This window comes from Lipophrys pholis, assembly GCF_963383615.2.
Source record: "Lipophrys pholis genome assembly, chromosome: 8".
Classification (NCBI taxonomy): domain Eukaryota; kingdom Metazoa; phylum Chordata; class Actinopteri; order Blenniiformes; family Blenniidae; genus Lipophrys; species Lipophrys pholis.
The window spans coordinates 26,476,149-26,495,755 of NC_137630.1; the positions used below are offsets into that span (position 1 = coordinate 26,476,149).

Below are 19,607 nucleotides of genomic sequence, written 5' to 3' on the forward strand. Positions count from 1 at the left end.
ATAAACAGCGAAGGGAAATGAATGACTGGAGAGTAGAGGGTGGAAAAACAGGATTTCAAGATATTGAAAATCTCTTCTCCATTTCTGTGCAGATGGATTAAACATTTAGAGAAATGAAAGTGTTAGGCAACAGTGGGGCTGAAACGGGACAGATCTCAGTCAGTAAAGGTTGGATACTGGCACAACATCATGGTGAGAGTATATAATTGGACATCAATTCTAAACGACCTTCCACATCTCCAAAGTTCTCCCTGGCTGAAAGAAACGGAGGGCAGGGTGAGCCTGGACCCGCCGCCCATCCCTCTGACAACTGCCACATAGGTCATCCATCCAGCCATGGGCGCCACGTCTGTCAGGGCCAGGGTGAGCCGGGGAGCCGGTCACCAAGCAGTTTAATCTCCAACAGATCCCGACCACCTGGCTCCACTGGCGTCACACCAAGCCCCAGAGCGCTGCAATCTGCCAGCTCCCACTGTCACATGGCACAGGGTTCAACAGGAAGCTTGGATGGATGGATGGATGGATGGATGGGTGGACGGACTACACTTGTTCACATGCCTCTCAATTTTTTAAAGCTTCTTTCCAACACATCCTCTCCCGCTGATCATCTCTGCTGTGTGCCGAGTTCAGTTTGCATCTATGGGTGGCCCGCAGGCTATACTGCCGCATCGTAGTGTGTGAATACATGAATGTTTGCCTCAAGGGGAGGATTTGCTCTTGGGTCTTTGATTACAAACTCACAGTCAGGCTTGGTTTTTTTTTTGTGGTTTTTTTCAAATTACGCACTTTGTAGATTACCCCACAGCAATATAGCATGCAGCTTGAAGTCCAATCCCACATCTGTCGGATGAAGGTTCGGCGTTTCGACGCGGCCGCCCTCGTCTTTGTTGTTTAACTGTGTTCCACAGTCATTATATGCCTCTGAAATGGATAGAGTGGTAACTGTTATGATGCTCCAGATGCAGGCTGAAGATTTCTCTGTTTTATATAGGATGGTAAAGAAGAAAGTCCCTGCCCTCATGTAACTGGATGCATTGAATTATTAAATTGCAAAAATAAAAAACCGACCAGTGTTCAGTGACAAGTTCTGGAAGCGGCAGCTTTGCTTCCCTATCCTCCAAATCTTCCCTTCAGCACGTTATTGGCCTTTGTGCTATAGGAGTGTCACAGTTTTAAGCCTTGATATGATATTTGAATTATAAAAAGATACTTTTTGTGATTTCACAGCAGGAAAAGTAAGTCAAGTCAAAGACATAGAAAAATCGGACTTTTGAAAATTTAGTGAGAAATAAATAACCTGCACACGGCGCTGAAATGTTTCTGTGGGTTCATGAATAGAAAAGCCTGCAATACAGAACAGGTACATACACTCCAAGTTCTAAATGAAAGTAACCAACTTGAATTGATAAGTGTTCCGTCTGAACAGTCTTTCTGTTACATAAACCAATCAGGCATAACACTGTGACACTTTTCAGCCCAAATCAAACTTTAAATGAACATTGAACTGATTCATGAAGCCATGTTGCGTACAGAAAGTCATCTGCTGGATCGGACCACTCATGTCACCTTCTGCTCCATCTGTGAGTCTGTAAATCTTGTCCTCTCATGACCCGCTTTGCTTGTCTAGATACTGAAGACAGAGGACCAGAAATATCCCACATGAGTTTTGAAGATGCTCTGATCCAGTCATTATTCAATCAAAACTCTTGTCAAACTGTTCTAAACTCTCAAAAGTGCCACTACATTTGATTTGATTTTCATTCATTTGTTTATTTGGACGGGACAGTACATATAAATGACCAAGCAATCTCTTCAATTTCCATTCATTGTACCACATAAAACCATATAAAAGATGACAAACATTTAAAAACATGTACAAACAACCTGGTAAAACAAAGGCGAAGATGACAAAATAATTCTTCCTAAAAACCTAGCATAAAGTGTAAATATTAAACAACTCACCCAGTAGTGTGACATAGCTAAAGTGTCTGTTTGTTTTTGTTTTTTTATATTTTAAATTGCATGATTTTCCTAGTGATCACAAGTTTGGTGGTTAACCAGCGATGTCTTGTACTGTTTTGTTTTTTTTAAACCGACAAAGGTGGCGTTTTCTCGAAAAGCTGGAGATATAGTATTCCAGTTTGAGCAACCTTTAACTGATAAACTGTGAAATTAAACTCTTTTGCCTATTCATCCCTGGTGACCCGGTAAAAGGAGCAGGGCGGACTTACAGTGTGACATACATACCGTTGTTTCTTTTATGCTTTTCACGCTTTTTCGCTTCACCTGTGAGTGGTCATATTGTTCAGGCTCATCAGTGTACTGTGCAATATAAAAATGTGCCGCAGCTGCTCCTACTAAACAAAATTCAAGTAGTTCATTACCTCACAATTAATTTACGATTGCAGCACTGGAAAAAACTGATGGTGTGTTTGGTTTCTAAAAAAAAAAAATTCAAAAGAGTTTTCTATCATTTCATCATTCAAACAGAAAAAAATAGCCCTCAGGCCATTGATTGCAGAGCTTCGATAATATATCATAATAACTAGCATGAGTGTTAATTTTACTGCATAAAGTTTTAATATTTTTGACTGCTCTTCTCTCGGTTGCTTAAAAATTGAAAGCTCTTCTCGCTCTGTGCCCCATGACTCAGCATTCACACAGACTCAGTTGTGTGAATGCCTTGGCTGTAGGCACGGTCCGAGATAGTTCAAGAAGTAACACTGTACGCACTCAGGGAAAAACAGATAGCGTGAATTAATCAAACAGACTAACGTCTGCTGGTTTGCTGTGGGAGTCGCCGTCATACGTCACCTGATCGAGGCCCTCGTCACGCCACCTCGTCTGAGTAGCGATTAATCACCCCCGGGTTTTATGAATCACGCTTGCTAAAGCACAGAGAGTGAGAAGATTTTCTCTTAGGTCTTGGAGGGAACGTGAGCAGACGCTGGCACCCAGCGCTCATTCACAATGCCAACAAAACCGCATCTTCAGGAGGATGTATCACCTCGCAGCCAAGCGAATGGAGAGCGCGTGTTTGTGCAGGCTGCACTCATCCCACATTCGGAATAAACAGCAGGGCAGTCAAAGAAATGGAGACGCCAGATTAAAATAGATGAGTGTAAGACAAGAAAAGAAGACAAAAGGCGCAAAGTCATGTGGAGAGGAAAGACAGACGGAAAGAGACAGAGGAGTGGTTAGTAGGTGGGGACCTTGAAAAGATTTTGTTCTCTGAACACGGAGGGTTAGCGAGGCGGCACTTGGCAGTTGGTTCAAAGCAACCAACTCTAAATCAATCTTTTACAGCTTGTCCAAACACACACACACACACAGACGAGGAAGAGGACAAACGCACAAGCGCAAAACAATGCCGACAACAACAGAGACTCCGTACTGTTTCAGACCTGCATTGTTAACAAAAACAAAAAGGTTTTCACTTCTTATGCATGATCTGGCTTGATACAGAGAGTGAGTGTGTTTCTGAAAGTGTGTGTGGTCACTGCTGTGTTTCTTTAATGAGCTCGGTTTACACACTCCGTTAATTGGCTGGCACAGAAAGCAAAGGACTGTCGACGATCTACAGACTTGTCTACACACACACACACACACACACACACACACACACACACACACACACATCTCCATTTCACTGTGCTGATTTATTCATGTATTAGTTAGTTTGTTCCACTAGGTTCACTTGCAGGCTGCTGTAGTAATTGCCACTATATTCCCTGCATTGATTTGTACCGTTGCCTGCGATGCTGCATGTGAATGCACACATGCACAGTCACCGGTTCTGCCCGAAATCACATCTTCCTTGAGAAAAACACTGAGAGAAAGTTTTATCCTCAGGCAAAATGGATAAATGGAGGAATAAAATGACTATTTCTCCATAACATGCATTGTGTTCTGTAACAAAGAGACAGGTGAGAGGACAAGAAGTGCAAGCTTTGTAATTAAAGTGTCTCGGGAAGGAGGAGGGGAGGAGGCGAGCTTTCCTTCAGCTCATTCCTCATCACACCGGCTGTAAAAATAGTATCAACCTCACAGTCCCAGGCAGCGTTCTGTCTGCTTGCAGCTCAGGGCTTGTTTCTGGTGAGCAATATGAGGTACAGTGACGAGATTCTGCTGTTGCTGCACAACAAATGCAGGCAGCATCGGTCCGTAAAGGCATTCTGCTGGAGCCCAGTGTGATAGCGCTTTCAGACTGGACTGTGTGAGAGAGCCATGCTAAACATGATTACAGTGTGTGTGTGTGTGTGTGTGTGTGTGTGTGTGTGTGTGTGTGTGTGTGTGTGTGTGTGTGTGTGTGTGTGTGTGTGTGTGTGGGCAGGCAGGACAGGAGGTCTGCAGGGAGAGATAACTGCTCAAATCTGTCTTCTCCTTCTCACTCACGCCCTTCTGCTCAGACCTCTAAAAGCTTACCCCTAGGCCTACCCTGCGTGCACACACACACACACACTCACTCAGTCACACACACACACACACACACACACACACACTCACTCACTCAGTCACACACATACACACACAGGATAGCCCACATCAACCATGTCCCCAACTCCCATTTCAGTTGAAGTTAATTTGATAGAGACAAGAAAAAGGAGGGTTGGAGACAGAGCGCATTATAACACTGCTCCGTCCCATCAGGGTTAACATCTATAAATGAGGTGCGAGTTTGCACGTGCATGCTCGTGCAGCATATGCACAAATATGCTCGTCTGCACTTGCAAGCTTACACGGATTCAGAGAGTGGGAGAGAGAGAGAGAAAGAGAGACCAAGTTGGAGGGGAGTTGCTAAATATTTAAACAGGATTCGTAAATTGAATTAGGCCGAGCCCAGAAAGAGGCTAAACTTCCACAAAATACCAACAAAAGCCTCAAATCTCATGCACTCTGCAGGTAATCTAAACGCTATAAACACTTTCTTCTAAATCTCTATCTCTAATCTGTTGTTCGTGTTCTACCTTTCAGGAATCTTTTTTTTTTTTTTTTTTTTTTTTTTCCAGCAGTTGCTCTTCCTTTGCAGTGACCTCTTGCACTCGCCTCCTTTCTTTCTCCCCTGTGAACAAACAAGTCCTTGTCAGATGGACTTTCAGCGCACGGTGCCTCACCGCATTATCTCTTCTTCCTCACACACCTCGGGGAGGGAAGGGTGCGGGTGTAAGGATCATGCTATGCCAAGGAGAGTTTTAAGGCTTACGGCAGCTGAACCACACCACCGCCGCCTTCGTCAGGCAACCGGAGGGCAGCACTGTCACCGCCGTGTGGGTTCGCCGTGAGACTCCAGGAGTCATGCGCGCAGAGGAAGGTGACATGATTGCGATCTGATGAATTCATGTCACCCGTTCTAAATGGGTTACCGCGACCTCTCTGAGAAGCCTCCCGCAGCGTGGACGGCTTACAGCCTGATCAGCACCACGGACAGCTCCTCACTGTAAGCGGCGCGGTCCGATTACACGGGACAGCGGTTCTCAACGAGTGGTCCCAGGGTCTGCGCTGGGCCTCATTAGAGTCGTCACTGCACTGGTTACCTGTTGCTTTCAGAATCGATTCTACGACGTCGAGCCTTGCTTGCAAAGCTCCGGGAGGCTGAGTCCTTTGTTAAATAGCAGAGCTTTTAATTCCCTTTGTTCCTTCCTGTTCCCGGAGACCCTCTGATGTGTCATTGCTGGTTGGTATAAGGTCGAGATTTGTTCCACGAGGGTGATAAAGCTTTTACAATTACAATTGTTAGACTGTGAAGTAACCTGCTCGGGGATATCAAGGTACTATCGTTAAATAACCACCCACCTTTTTCACTCTGTAACTTTAATTACAAGTGCGTCATGTCTTCCTATTAATGTTATTTTATTGTACACAATGTGACTACCAGATATATATACTTTTTTTTTTAATTGTACCAGAATTGATCCATCGGTAGCAGCAGAGCAGTGCTCAGGGGGAAGCCCACACAGACATGGGGAGAACATGCAAACTCCACACAGAAAGGCCCCGGGTGATATTTGAACCTTCTTACTGTGAGCCAAGGGCAGTAACCACTCCTACACCATATGGTCAACTACCATATTTTCAAGACTACATGTGTTTATAGCCCACGATTAGCCTTCTTTCTTTTTACATTGTCTTAAGCAGCTTATCTGCTTTTCTCTCGTTACATTTTAAGTTTATGCGCTGCTGTGTTTTTTGGTGACATTGTTCTTGCACTGTCAGTTAAATACGACAGAAATGGTGGCTTCTATGACTGTTGTTTTACAGTGACATCTAGTGGTCTCAGATGGTATAAACCAATATTTTTTGACACGTAATTCCAACTTACAGTCTGTAAAATGTGCTAGTCAAATAAAAACCCAGTCCTATTTTTTCTGAATTATTGAAAACCGATCTAAACAAGTTGTGCGACACCTATCAGGAAAGACCATACAACCACTGTGACAGAGTAAGTGAATAACATCAATCCTCTATTTATCAATGCACCTGTTACTGGGTGCGACATATTAAATAGCAAGGGAACTTTTTGACTGCAAAGTTTATGAGTGAGAAGCAGGACAAACAGGCAAACATGAGAATTTAAGCAAGCGAGACAAGTCCAGTTCTTTCGTGTGTCGCTGATCTGAAGCCGTTCGCATCCAAATCATTTATGCATGCAGGTCCCTCAATGGGGCCTCAACAGGTATGCAATGCCTCATCATTATAACACACAATTTCTTTTATGAACAGTCGTTCATAATTCCATGTCTGATCAGTGTGTATTAGATCGTATCTGGCACTGTGGTGCACAATGTAGATGGTGAAACGTTACCTCACGACTGCAGTTTCGATTGAAGGAAATTCAAGACAGATGAGTGACATTCAATCTAACAGGAATGGAGAACATAACAAGTACTGCCTGGGTGTTACATTACACATCCATGATGATGAAGTGTCACTAATAAACACTTATGCTCCCAACTTTGACTCGCTGACTTAATCACTGCAGCAATCTTTTACTTTTTTTTTTTTGGTGAAAAACCAAACGGTTCGTGATCCGTGTCCGTACCTCCGAGCTGCAGGGATTTCCAACGCTACAATGCACTTGGGCTGTTAAAATTTGTAAAATTATACAAATTTAATAGATTTAATCAGCGGAACTCAACCATTTGCATTGTGCGTTCTTACAACTGTGTAGCCGAAGCGCTTTCACACATTCAGAAATTATTTACAGCTTCGGTAAAGAGAGAGTTCTCACCCTTCAATTAAAAGCCAGATTTACACGACCACGTTGTCGAGTGAAAATGCTAAACTTTTGTTGCGTTTTGGGGGTCTGTTTAGACGACAACCGTGGTCAAAGCCCCTGAAAACCAAACGCTCAGGCTCCGTCTGTGTGTAGACGGTGGAAATGCTGCAATTGGTCACCGTAGCTGTAGTAAATAGTTCTTCTGCCCAGGCCTGGGTCGATGGACATTAACAACATTGACGCCAGTCGTATCGTGACAACATTCCAACTTTGTCATCTGTCCAAACGAATATTAATTTCTCAATGTTTATAGCTCATTGTTGTCTGCATGTGTGTGTGGTTTCGTTATTAAAACAACCAACGGCACCTACTAGTGGCCCAACATGCACACCACATCTTTTTTAGTGGTTCTGCAGTTTCCATTGTTTTCAAAATGTTTAAACGGATCAAAAAGATCCAAAAAGATCAAACTATCTGATTGTAAAGAAAAACCTTGGAAAGGTCGCCAGACAATTTTACAGACAGTACAAACCATTTTAAAACTACCAAATCATTTTTTTTTCTAATCGTTTGAGGAAAGTGGATTACCTGGAAAACATGCAGACTCCACATAGAGTCCAACCTTGACTCGACTGACTAAACCGAGGAGGATCTGTGGTGATCCTTTTTGCGATGCCTTTGGTCAGTTAATTTCAACAGATTTTTTCTTCCACGTCCTTCTCTGGAGAACCTTAGAAATAATAACGCCGGCTTAATCGAAAGAGTGTCTTCTATGGATCAAACCCAAAGCATTTCAATTTAAGATAAGAGCAGGGAACATATTGACTAAAATAATTGACAATGTAACTCCTTGTGACTGAGAGCCCTGAAGCCATCGGCATCGCAAATTAAGCCCCTCTTTGTGCCCTTCGCTGCCACAGCTGCAGCCCTGGAGAGGACACAAGGCCCACTCAGCCTCATCGCATAAAGGCAAACGGAATGCTAATAAAGTTGGATTCAATCAAATTGAAAGCAGTCTTTTGGTAATTCATGGCTTTAAAATTAGAATTCTTGTTCTGCATTCAGAGCCTCTCTCTGTCTCTCCCACACAGCGCGACTCTTATCCTGGCTCGACCTGAAAGAAAGTTGTGTTCCACGCTGACAGATGGATGCGTGTCGCATAGTTTGACCAAATCTTAGGGAAGGGGGGGGGGGGACACTTAATAACACAAGGATTTAATATTTTCAAGTGGTCGTGAGTGAAATCTCATCTTCTTACAGTAACGTTATCTTGATGTTCCTTTTTTTTTTTGGAAGATAAAGTGTTCTTGAAGTCTTTTTTTTTTTTTTTTCCTCTTGCACCATTTGTCGATTAAGTCTTGTTCTCTGCTGGCGCTGACACGTATATCTGTCTGCTCGGCCTTGCGGGCTATCGCTAAGTCCTACAATGCAACAAGTCCCTGCGATGAACAACTGTGCTTCCTGGCAGCAGATAGAGGAGCATTGTTTAGATCTATCCACCAAATGTTCTTGTTTTTTTTTTTTTTCAGATTTGTTTGTCTGTTTGCTGAAAAATCCAGCTCCGTTTGTTTCAGATTCAATTCTCACATAAACACATTCTATCCATATATATCTTAGTTTAATTGAATTGATGCTTGAATACTTGCGCACAGGCCACGTGTTATTTCCCACATGTGTAGGGACATACAGTACATCCTCTCCTGGTTGTGCCCTCAGAGTGCTGTTGCTAATAGCAGTGTCACGATATTAGTCATATTAGGAGGGGATTAGTAAGAAAAACCATCTTAAGGATGTGATCCGTGGAAGGGTTGCCAGATCCTGCTTGTATTACTGTCAGCCGCGTCTCACGCACACATTGGGAGCCGAGCATCCCTGCCTGCTTTCCTCAATGGGGATCTGTGGGCGAAACATGACACACTGAAGCGCACCACCTACTGCAAGCCCATTCCCTTCTTCCACACAAGTCTTTTATCTCATCTATTGAAGTGCTGGGGTGAAACATGTCTGGTAGGAAAACAGAAAGGGTGCAGCCGGGCTGAAGGGAACAGATTAGAAGAAGCAATCCTACGCCGTCAAACTTCTTAACAAGGTGTTCGCTTTTACCAAGAGCTGGAAGTCACACACTTCTGTGCGACTTCAGTACGCGACTTCCAGTATAGGATGCATCTCGAAATACAACGTATTATAGATATCAACTTATTTACAGTTGTAAATGGAAAATGGTTTTTTTTACGCCAATGGTGACAAAACTCTGGGATCGATGTCTCGCCCAGGAACCCTTTGACACTTGGACTTGATGAGCTGGGGGCTCGAACCGTCATCCCTGGAATTGGAAAACCACTCGCTCTTCCAACTGAGCCACAAATGTTTGAGAAAGCCAACTGAGTGTGTCTCCCTGCAAGGCTGATTTCAACAAGATGCTTGAATGAACGCATTAAAAAAAAAACATTTTAAATCTGAAAACAATGCACGGACTCGATGAAGAAGGGAGACGTGCTCTCAAACCAGAAAACATACTGAATGTGAATGTGGTCTTTACCCAAAAGAACTAAAAATGTACAAGTGAAATGTTTTTAAATTAAAAAGGAATTAAATCAAATCCATATTACCATGCTTTACCTGTATTTGTACTTAAGGGAGGAACGGCTGCAGTTTGGCCGACTTTATTAACATTTGGTTGTTGTATTGTAGCAGGACACTGTCCTTCTGGAGAATCCTTCTCTGCAACTTATATACAGAATAAACAAGCCGATGGCTTGTAAATACAAAGACAACAGTCCTCGCCCTGAGCTTCACACACACACACTCTGTTATTTTGGAGCTCGGTTAATAATTGCCAACCACTGGTTTATCAGTGGGCATAAAAGTATAAAAGTGGGTTTGTTTGTGCATGCATCTTTCTCCGTCACCTCCGTCATCTCCTTCATCTCTTATCATTAGTGCGCCGCTCACACAGACCACCGCCACCCACAAACTGTGCTAATTACTGTAGTGTATGTGTCCCGGCCCAAACATACCAGTCCACACTATATAAAGCTTCATACTGAAGTCATAATTGCATAATTAGACATAATTGCATGTGCTGTGGGCTTGCCTGACAACCTAATGAGGCAGCTGTAAAATCGCTTGTGGTTCCACTTATAAGAACATAATCAAAGACTGCAAGATAAAAGTGCAAACACAGATACACGCGGGCAGCCGCTAGGACAGGCCCTAGCACAGGCAAAAACAATAAAGTTGAAACCATTAAAAGAAAGATTAGATGAGTGAGTGAGTTTAATGCTCTCATTATACTCCCGCAACAGTGGCTCACTTCATCAAGTGACAGAGCGTCAACGTGACTTCTGTGTCGCAGCCTGGAGGACAACATCTTCTGCCCACCTTCACTTTCCCCCGCTCAATCACCGCAGGACTGACCAAACACGCCTCAGGAGGGCGGAGACGGGACACACAAACAAAACACCGGCAACACAAGGTGAGGCCTAATTTGCAGGCCTTAATGACCGCCGTGATTGTTGATGAGGGAAGCTGCCGGAGGGCTGCAATGTGCGCTTTCGCTCTGACTCCTGGCTAACGTCTCCTCTTTGCCATCAGCCGTAATGAGTCAGCCCCCGACACTGCCAAAGCTGCACTGTCTGCGTTGGTCCGTTTATAATGGCCGCTGAAAGTAATACCACCTCCCAGCCCACACGCTGGCGGAGAGGCCTGTCACCGCAAACTCATTAGCGGGAGCTATCGCCGCGACAAAATCAACAAATCAAATTGCTTCTTTAATAACTTTGCAACGTGTCAACGGCTTGGGTACTTTTATTTTAACCGGAGTTCACCTGCAGGCCTTGAATTTGCCATAAAATGCTGCAGCACCATCCACCGCTACCTATTGTTTCTGAGAAATAGCTAATTATCTGTGAATGTGCACAACAATCAAAAGAAAACACATCTTTACACCATCGAACGGGGGGGAAAAACTGCCGGTTTCCTTTGTTGTGTAAAGCACATTCAACAGAATTATTAAAAACACATACAAGAGAATAATTGTGCTGCTTCTGTTTTGAGCAAAGACGTGCCATCAGAGGAGGCAGATTTAATGTTCATGGACAGTTTTATTATGTGCCTACCCTCCACATAAGTGGTAATGCACTTCATGCATGTCAGACTTATCAAATGATCTACAAACCACTCAGGATTGCAATGCGGCAGGCATGCAAAATAACACATTATTTGCAAAAATGTAAAATAGCACATTATTGAATTAGCATGTTGCCTTCATGAATACAGTGTACCAGACCCAGCATAACACTGGGAGGAGTTTATGCTGATAGATGCACGATGTGCAATGTGCTTTTCCACGTTTGTTAATGTTTGTTGGCGATTGTGTCTGTTTCTAATGCATTTTGAAGAGATGCAAGGTCCAGTTTGCACAACAATGTTTTCCAAAACCTCTATTGTGTTTTGGGTGTCAGTTTAAGTGCACTCGGAGTCACTGAACCGCAACTTTTTGAAAACGGCTCCAAAAGGTGGAATTTTAAAGTAAATAGTTCTTCTACTTATACACTGTTGTACTCCTTCTCAGACCATACAATCTTTCCTGAATCTTTTCTGTTGCTCTTCTTTTTCCTCACAGCTTTGACTGGTGACAGTACATCTCTGATATTGCTGAGGGTTTTTTTGGGGCCAAATTCTGATTTATTTTCTGCAACACTCTGATAACTTCCTGCACCAGCACATCCAACTTCATGAAATCACATTTTATTTTGAGCTCTTGAGGGCTCAGCGCTCCATCCAGTAATAAATGAACCCAAAAACAAAACGGTTTCCAGCGTATAAACTCGGGCGAAACAGCGATTTTCAAAACTCTTGTTTGCACCTGATGAAACGAATAGTGTTATTTTTAGTAGAGAGTGAAACGCATGCAAACTCAGAGCACAATCTATTTGCATGAGCCATGAATGTACATGCTTTCTGCAGGATCTTAGTAAATCAGGCCCTATTTTTTTGATGGGATTAAACATTAGACACAACACTGATCTGAAAAATGGATTGAACACGTGAATAAATCAACATGGGACATAATGACAACAAACTGAAAATGCACAAAGGACCTCAGATATGTGCAGTCTTTCTCTGAGCCATAGAGGTTCCTTGGCAAAGCATGAAGAACTCTGATACAAGATTTGAAAACCAGCCAACAGGTATTGTGCAAGCTGGATATCAAAAGGTAAATTTAAGCTGCTTTATTGGTTTCAGGTGATGCCGAAAAAGTCAGCAAACCTCAGCACAGTTGTGCGTTCTGTCCTCCTGGTTTGATATCTGAGCTGCGTCACTGAATCTATACATCAACACTGGGGGGTTTTTTTCTTCAGTTTTTCATCCCTCATACTCTGAGACGCTGAGCTCTTTTGGAATTTAATATCGACTGTGTTGCCTTATTTCTACGACTGAAAGACAAACAGTGAGTGCAGTTTCTGGCTCTCGTGGTTACTGTTATGGTTTATCCACAAAAAATGAATAAAATAAAAACCAGTGTGTAATCTGATCATCTTTGTACCAGTTGTACGGATTTGGAAAAAAAATTAAATTAACTGTTCGGCACATGTATGAATATATTTCTGTCCAACTGGTCCCAGAATAAACAAAGTCCTTAATAATAGACGTCACTACACGATGACATGCTCATAATAATAATCTTCTATGTTTTGTGCGCGCAGACTTAACTCACTGCCCTCCGACTCTCTGTGTCATAGTCTGAGACACAATCATGCACTGATGTACTCAAGTGGATTAAAACAGTCATGTGTCCCCTTTCGCTTAGAAAAAAAAAAAGAGAAAGCAATTGAAAGAGTGAGTGAGCCCAGAGATTGGTGGAGAGAGAGAGAGAGAGAGAGAGAGAGAGAGAGAGAGAGAGAGAGAGAGAGAGAGAGAGAGAGAGAGATGGCTATTAACAGTGTAAATGAAGGGAAACATGTAATGACAGGACCCCAGAGTCACTGATGAGGGTGATGGATGGTTTTCAGCTCAGATACATGGCAGTTCATCACTCACCTCAGACATAAACACCCACACTTTTCCTCACACACTTCCCCACACTTGCGTCTGTCCCTTATTAACCTTCTATCTTCTCTATTGTTTCGTAAGTGTAGCGCTGGCATCGAAACCATGTACACAGCAACAGAAGGCACCGCACAGCATTCCTCCTAGTCGACGCTCTGGTCAGTGAAATACGAACGTCACTGGCCCTCAGTAACATTATCTACTTTTTCCCATTTTCAGTAAAACTGAGAAAACATCTAACTGGCTCCAAATGACCCAATAAAAGGTTTTTGTTTTTGTGATCATATCTGCCTACTGATCGCTTTACATGTTAGTGTACAAAAGAAGCGTCTCCATAGGAATTGTATGGATGCAACCACCAAATGTTTCTTTGTTATGAATAACAACATTATTCAGGCAAATACCTGATACTGGTATGGGTTAGAGTGTACGAAGTGTACGCTGCCTTCACCCACAGTCAGGTGGGATCGGCTCCCAATAAAGTAATTGCAGTTTTTTTTGTTTTTTTTGTAATCTTGTCTTTATGACAGCTTGGAATGGCTTTTTTTTTTATCAAAATGCCAAAGAGACAAAGCACTAGTTTGGGATAATAAACTGTTTGCTTTAGACCCTGTTTACAGGACAACGTTTCAAGTGAAAATGCTTTGTTTTTGCATTTTTGTTTCAGAAAAGTTTCACGTCAAATTTTACAGGTGACTTTCAATTATAAAACTAGAGAGTCATGCCACTCTGCAGGCTGCCGTTGTTGTTAATGTCCATCTACTCAACTATTTACTACGATTGCGGTCAGCATGTTCATATCAGTGTTTCCGCCATTTACACAGACACAGCATTTTCATAAAGTTGCATTTCCCCCATTTAGACAAAGTAAGAGTGTTTTCGAAAAGTTCCACCTTGAAAGCTCTTTCCAAAAAGTTCCGTTTTCAGTGGCTCCGGACCCAAAAACTGCACGAGAAGACGAAGAGAAACAGCAGCTCGACTAATGTTTTTACTGTAATTTCATCAGAGCTATGAGTACACATGTATTACTGTTGAATGCAGTGGCAGCCGCCCCATGTTATTCCCGATACACTTGTTAATTAATTAGATTTTTTTTTTTTTCAAATTATGGATCAATTTCCTCGCAAATCCTTTAATTTGACATTTTGGTCTGATAACTGATCCTAATGACTCACTTAAGCTGGCATTCATTTCCCCCGCATTAATCAGACGAAAAATAATCAATTTACTTTCTTTCTTTTCTTTTTTTCCTTCCTGATTAATTGTTTTCTACGCTGCACGTTGACCCAAACAGCGGTGGAAAAATAAGCTCCATGTTTTCTCCCCTTGAAGCGCCGCTGCTCTTCCTCCAGCCTTCACCTGCCCTCGCTCTGCGGTGGAGGGAAGCGGCGTGGGGCCGAGAGGTGCTGGGTAAACACCGGTTCTGCAAAGTGCTTTTTCCCAGGCTGTGTATACCTGGGTAATAGAGGCAGTAATGGAGTTTGTTCAGGCTAAGGTAATCCTGGAGCTGTGCGCGCAGCATCCTGCCCCGCCGTGTTCTCCGTGACGCCGCTCCCCAGCAGCTACTGATGTTGTTCTAGCTGTCACCGTTACTGTCCCAACACAGGCCATTTGGGAGTAAAGCAATGTGTATTTATACGTGTGCGAGTGTGTATTTTCAGAAAATTGTGTGTATCTTGGAAAAAAAAGAAAAAAGAAATGAAAAACTGTGTGCATCCTGAGCAAAAAAAAAAAAACAAAAAACACTGCATGCAGATAAAGCCAAAGATATTTCTGTGGGTGAGAAAAAGATGTTTGGTGAAAACAGTGTGTGCAGATGTGTGCGTGCGTGGAGAGAGAGGGTATCTAAAAAATATATGTGTTTGGATGTTACAGCTCACCTTTGGGAGGTGGGAAGAGAACAGGGCTGGCGGCTAGGAATGAATTTACGGTGCCCGATCTCCCAGAAACAATTTCTTTATGTGGGTTACACACATTTAGAGTGGCTACTCGTCTCCCCTGGGCCTCGGCACACCACACACGGCTACTGGAGACGGCCAATGAAATACAGAACACCCTTTTATAGGACACATGCTTTTTATTTATTTTTATTTATCCCCTGTAGCTCTCTCTCTCTCGCTCTCTCTCTCTCTCTCTCTCTCTCTCTCTCTCTCTCTCTCTCTCTCTCTCTCTCTCTCTCTCTCGCCATCTCTCTCACTCTCAAAACTTTTTCCTTTATCTCCTCCCTCTTCTCATCACACAGCTTTGGAAGGTGGCAAATGGAAAAGGGAAGTCCTATAATAGGACACACACTTCTTATTTCTTCTCTCTTTGTCTCTCATGTTGTCGCTCTCTCTTTCTCTCTGGCCAGAAGCTTTGACAATATTCCCACTGCCCAGGGGCCTTATTGATAGAAAAGATGGATAAAAGAAGTGAGAGAGCCAAATACAGGAAAAGGGAATGTGTCTGTGTTAAAGGTGCTCCGGGAGATATGAAGTTGTGGGATGTGGAAACGTGAGAGATCGATTTTTGTCTTGGTTTTTTTTGTATGTGTGCAATTTTGTTCACATTTGGTCAGAGAAAATGGTCAAAAATGGTCTACCTTGGATACGTCATGCAGCTTTTATTCTAGATGATCATGTCCTACCAGGTTGCGGTATGTGAGGAGGCAGGAAGGCAGCTACAGAATGTGTCATATGACTGTTTCAGTAGTGAAAAATGTTGTTAGAATAAGTTAATAACTGATCATTAATGTTACAGGTGCACCTGTTATAGAGACTCATCATAGCTTCTACTTACTGTGAGCTGTGAGTTTGGAGTCAATAGCATAAAGTTTCACTCAATGCTTAAGAAGTGACGCTTCTGCTTTAATCACATTTAAGGTCTACTGTGGTGAATTAGATAAGCGGAGTATCCCACCCCATCCTGACACATTGCATTATGTGTCCAGAAAAGGAGGTTATTGCAGATAAATTGTAAAATGATTAGAAGCAAATCATTTGTGCACTCTGTTGGTTTGCAAAGCAGTTTATTATCCATACATTGCTGCTCATGTTGAGCAATTAATACACCCGTTTTTGATCCCGGCTATTATCTGTGCTTCATTTCTATCTTGCTTGTGTACTGTCATCGTACTCTGTCACAAATCCGTATTAGAAGACCCTTGCATTGAGGTCATTCGACAGATTTTCCGCCTTTCATCATTGAACAAAAGCAGCTCTGCCGTACAAACATGTCAACACATCTAAAAATAAGTGAAAATCTGACTGAGCACTTCAGTGGAATTCTGTTGGCGTCCATTTCTGCAGGAATAAATCCAATGTTGACTCATTGATTCAAGGAGAAGACTGTCATTGTGGAAGGAGTTCAAATGTTCTCCCCATGTGCAAGAACATGAGAAAACTGTGTTTTTGTGGTTGCAATGGAATCCTCCCTCTCAGCAGACATGTCAGTGTGGGAGTGTGTGGGTGTGCCTTGTGTTGTCTGACATTTGGCTCCCTGAGACTATAATTTTGATTAAGTATTTATACCAACTTAATGGAAGGAATTTGCAGAAGTCGGCCTCTGGTGGCTGTGGTGTTTATGACGTGAACAACGCAGAATGCGAGGCCGCAGAGTGAGAACGATAAACGCGTGACTGTGACTGTGACTCTGGAGGTCGAACCGGCTGGTCTGCTCGTCCCCGGGTGGGTGGTTTAATCCACACAGGTGTTGCATGTGCTTGGATGTGACTGAGACAGTAAAGCCATTGAGACTGCTGAAGTATTTTTAAAAAGTGCTATATAACTGAGTCCTTGTTTATTCATTTTTTAAATGTTTTATTTGTAGCACTGTATTAATAGAAGAACAGATAAGGGGCAGTTAATCTTACATTATCACAGACCACACTACTAAGTATAATACAAATAAGTAAAGTTAGATTGATAGAAGATAGATGTTGTTGTTGTTTTTTGACAAACATCCAGAAAACATTTAAAACATAAGTGAACAACTATTGTCATCACAGTAACTATGATTAATATGCTGGTTATATCATCGCAATGTCCTTGTTCCATTATTTGGTTCAAATTATTGGGGTTTCAATGTAAAGAATCCTACATGAAAATAATACCACCTGTTATGTCCACCCAGTCTCCTACTTGGTAAAACTCCAGGGTTTGTATAGTCTACTCCCTGCCTTTCTTCATTTTTACAGCTTGCATCATCTGTGTATTCGGACATCCATTGTATTCACATATGCAAGGAAAAAAGCAACAACAGATCCGTGTTCCCATATAAGTTGATGAATAAACTTTTGTCTTTAACTTATACTTTATGTAACCTCTACCCTCCAACCAACTGTTAATCTCATTTTTGAAAAAAAGAAAAAGGTGCTTCATCCTTAACTCTACTCAACATGTACATCCTTTTCCCAAGGCCACACATTGTATCCATTATGTGATTTTTTTTTTTCTTCTTTTATTCCGAACACTGAAAGAAAGTGGAGCATAATGTGATTCAGCAAATGGGGCAATTTGTATTGAAGTAATTGGAGGTGGTGTGCAGCCCTGGTGGGAGGAAAGCTGCAGTTACTAAATGCTAAATACTAAACTACAAATCTACTTGGTTTGTATGTACCGGTACATAGTTATGTAACATACATCCACATTGCATACTTGTAATGACGATCTAAACTCTGTTATCTCCCGCTCCCTTCAGCTACTTCAATCCAGTGTTTATTGATTAAACTGATGACATCAGCAATCGTTTTTTGACGTTCTTGGGCAGCAGTGACATGGTGATTCTTTTAGAGCAACCAGTCTGTGAGCACTCCGACTCTATTTCCCTTGCAGATCTTCTGGCCACCTCTGTGCCTTTTCCTCCTCCTGTCAGTCAGGTCTCTCTGTCAGTGTTCTTCCTCCTCATTTCAAAAGCTCCCTCTGTCCACTGCTCTGCCTCATCGCCTCTGGGTTTCTCACAAGAGGCTCGTGAAAGCAGAAGGAGAAGGTCTAGAATACATGCACAGTTGGAATGGCCATCTTTGTTTAAATAAAAGCAGCTTCTAATCAGAGGATGCTTTAAACACAGATTAACACATTACTTGTTGTTTGGCACATCTGCAATATTTCCACTAAATCAACAGTTGCTAATAAACCGCAGTTTTGCCCAAATATAAATCTTTACGCAAGGACCTGCGCGCATCTGTGTTTTTTTGTGGAGAGAGAGAGAGAGAGAGAGAGAGAGAGAGAGAGAGAGAGAGAGAGAGAGAGAGAGAGAGAGAGAGGTCCATCGGCTGTGCAACACCTGAAACAACCGCAATCATTTGTCTTTGCTCTCTAAATCCCCACCGTGTAAACAAAACTCCAATACCGACCCGGCTCAGACGGATGGATGTCCTCAAGATTTATTTTCTTGGCGTAATTGTCACGCCTTCATAAAAAAAAAAAACCAACAAAAGATATGAAATAAATACAAAAATCTGACAGATACACTGCGTTTCTTACATTTACTTTCCATGCATACCACAGTGGGAATTCACTTTTACCCACGCTCACTTTCCCCCTGCACATGATTTTTTGATTTTTTTTTTTTTTAAAGCGCAGTGAGACCGTGACATGCACCGGGGCCGCCGTGCTCAGGCATGACGGCTCTCAATGTGGTGATCCATACCTGTTGTTGCGGTGTGGTCTTGTTCCGTTAGCCCAGCAGGTGAACCTCTCTCCTCATAGCCGCTCCGCTATCCGAGCCGGAGGAGAGACACGCATCCCCGTCCACCGTCCACACTACACCGTGAAGCGGCTGCGCTCTGGCACCGGCCGCTCAGCTTCGACTCCAGAGGAAAAGTTATAGCAAACCATCCACCTCCGGGGCTGGGCAGCACAAAGAAAGGGAATTTACCTCCTGGGATTTGAAACAAAAAACAAAAAAATAAAAAAACACCGTGCTCTCCTGCAAGAAAAAAAGGTCCCTTGAAAGTTCCGGTCCTCTTTTGGCGCACAAAACTTAGTTATATAAAGCCATCTCGAGCGCAGAGAAACACCCAACCTCAAACAGCCTGGTTTTGCTTATTAACCGGGAATCAAGCCGTATATCCACAGTGAAGGAAGTGGAGAGAAAGTCTGCCGGTGACGGGACGGAGGTGTGATGCGGTCGGGGAGTCACGCAGACTGTTGGTGCGCTCCTGTGCGTCCGCCTGGAAGATGGAGAGAGCCGCCGGCGGCTCTGTCAGCTCTGAAGTGGAGCAGCGCCGCCTCGTGGTCAAACGAGAAGACAGCAGGCCGGGTAGGTGCATGTAATAAACGGAAATGATACTGTACAGTGCGTAGAGAAGGCCATATGGGCTGCGCCAAGGCTTGTTGGATATATGATATTGGTCATCTCT

General features: G+C 42.9%; 1 protein-coding gene across 2 annotated transcripts in view; it reads right to left on the bottom strand.

Moving 5' to 3' along the window:
• The window catches only part of LOC308113757 (chemokine-like protein TAFA-2), an 87,336-nt gene extending 67,942 nt beyond the window's left edge, over nt 1-19,394 (bottom strand). Inside the window, exon 1 of one of the 2 annotated variants that reach the window (XM_080470216.1) lies at nt 18,896-19,394. The gene's annotated coding sequence lies outside the window, so the exon portion shown is untranslated. Of the gene's footprint in view, nt 1-18,599; nt 18,641-18,895 lie in introns of those variants that run through there. The other variant, XM_080470217.1, reaches the window with a different exon arrangement.
• Nucleotides 19,395-19,607: the final 213 nt, after the last annotated feature.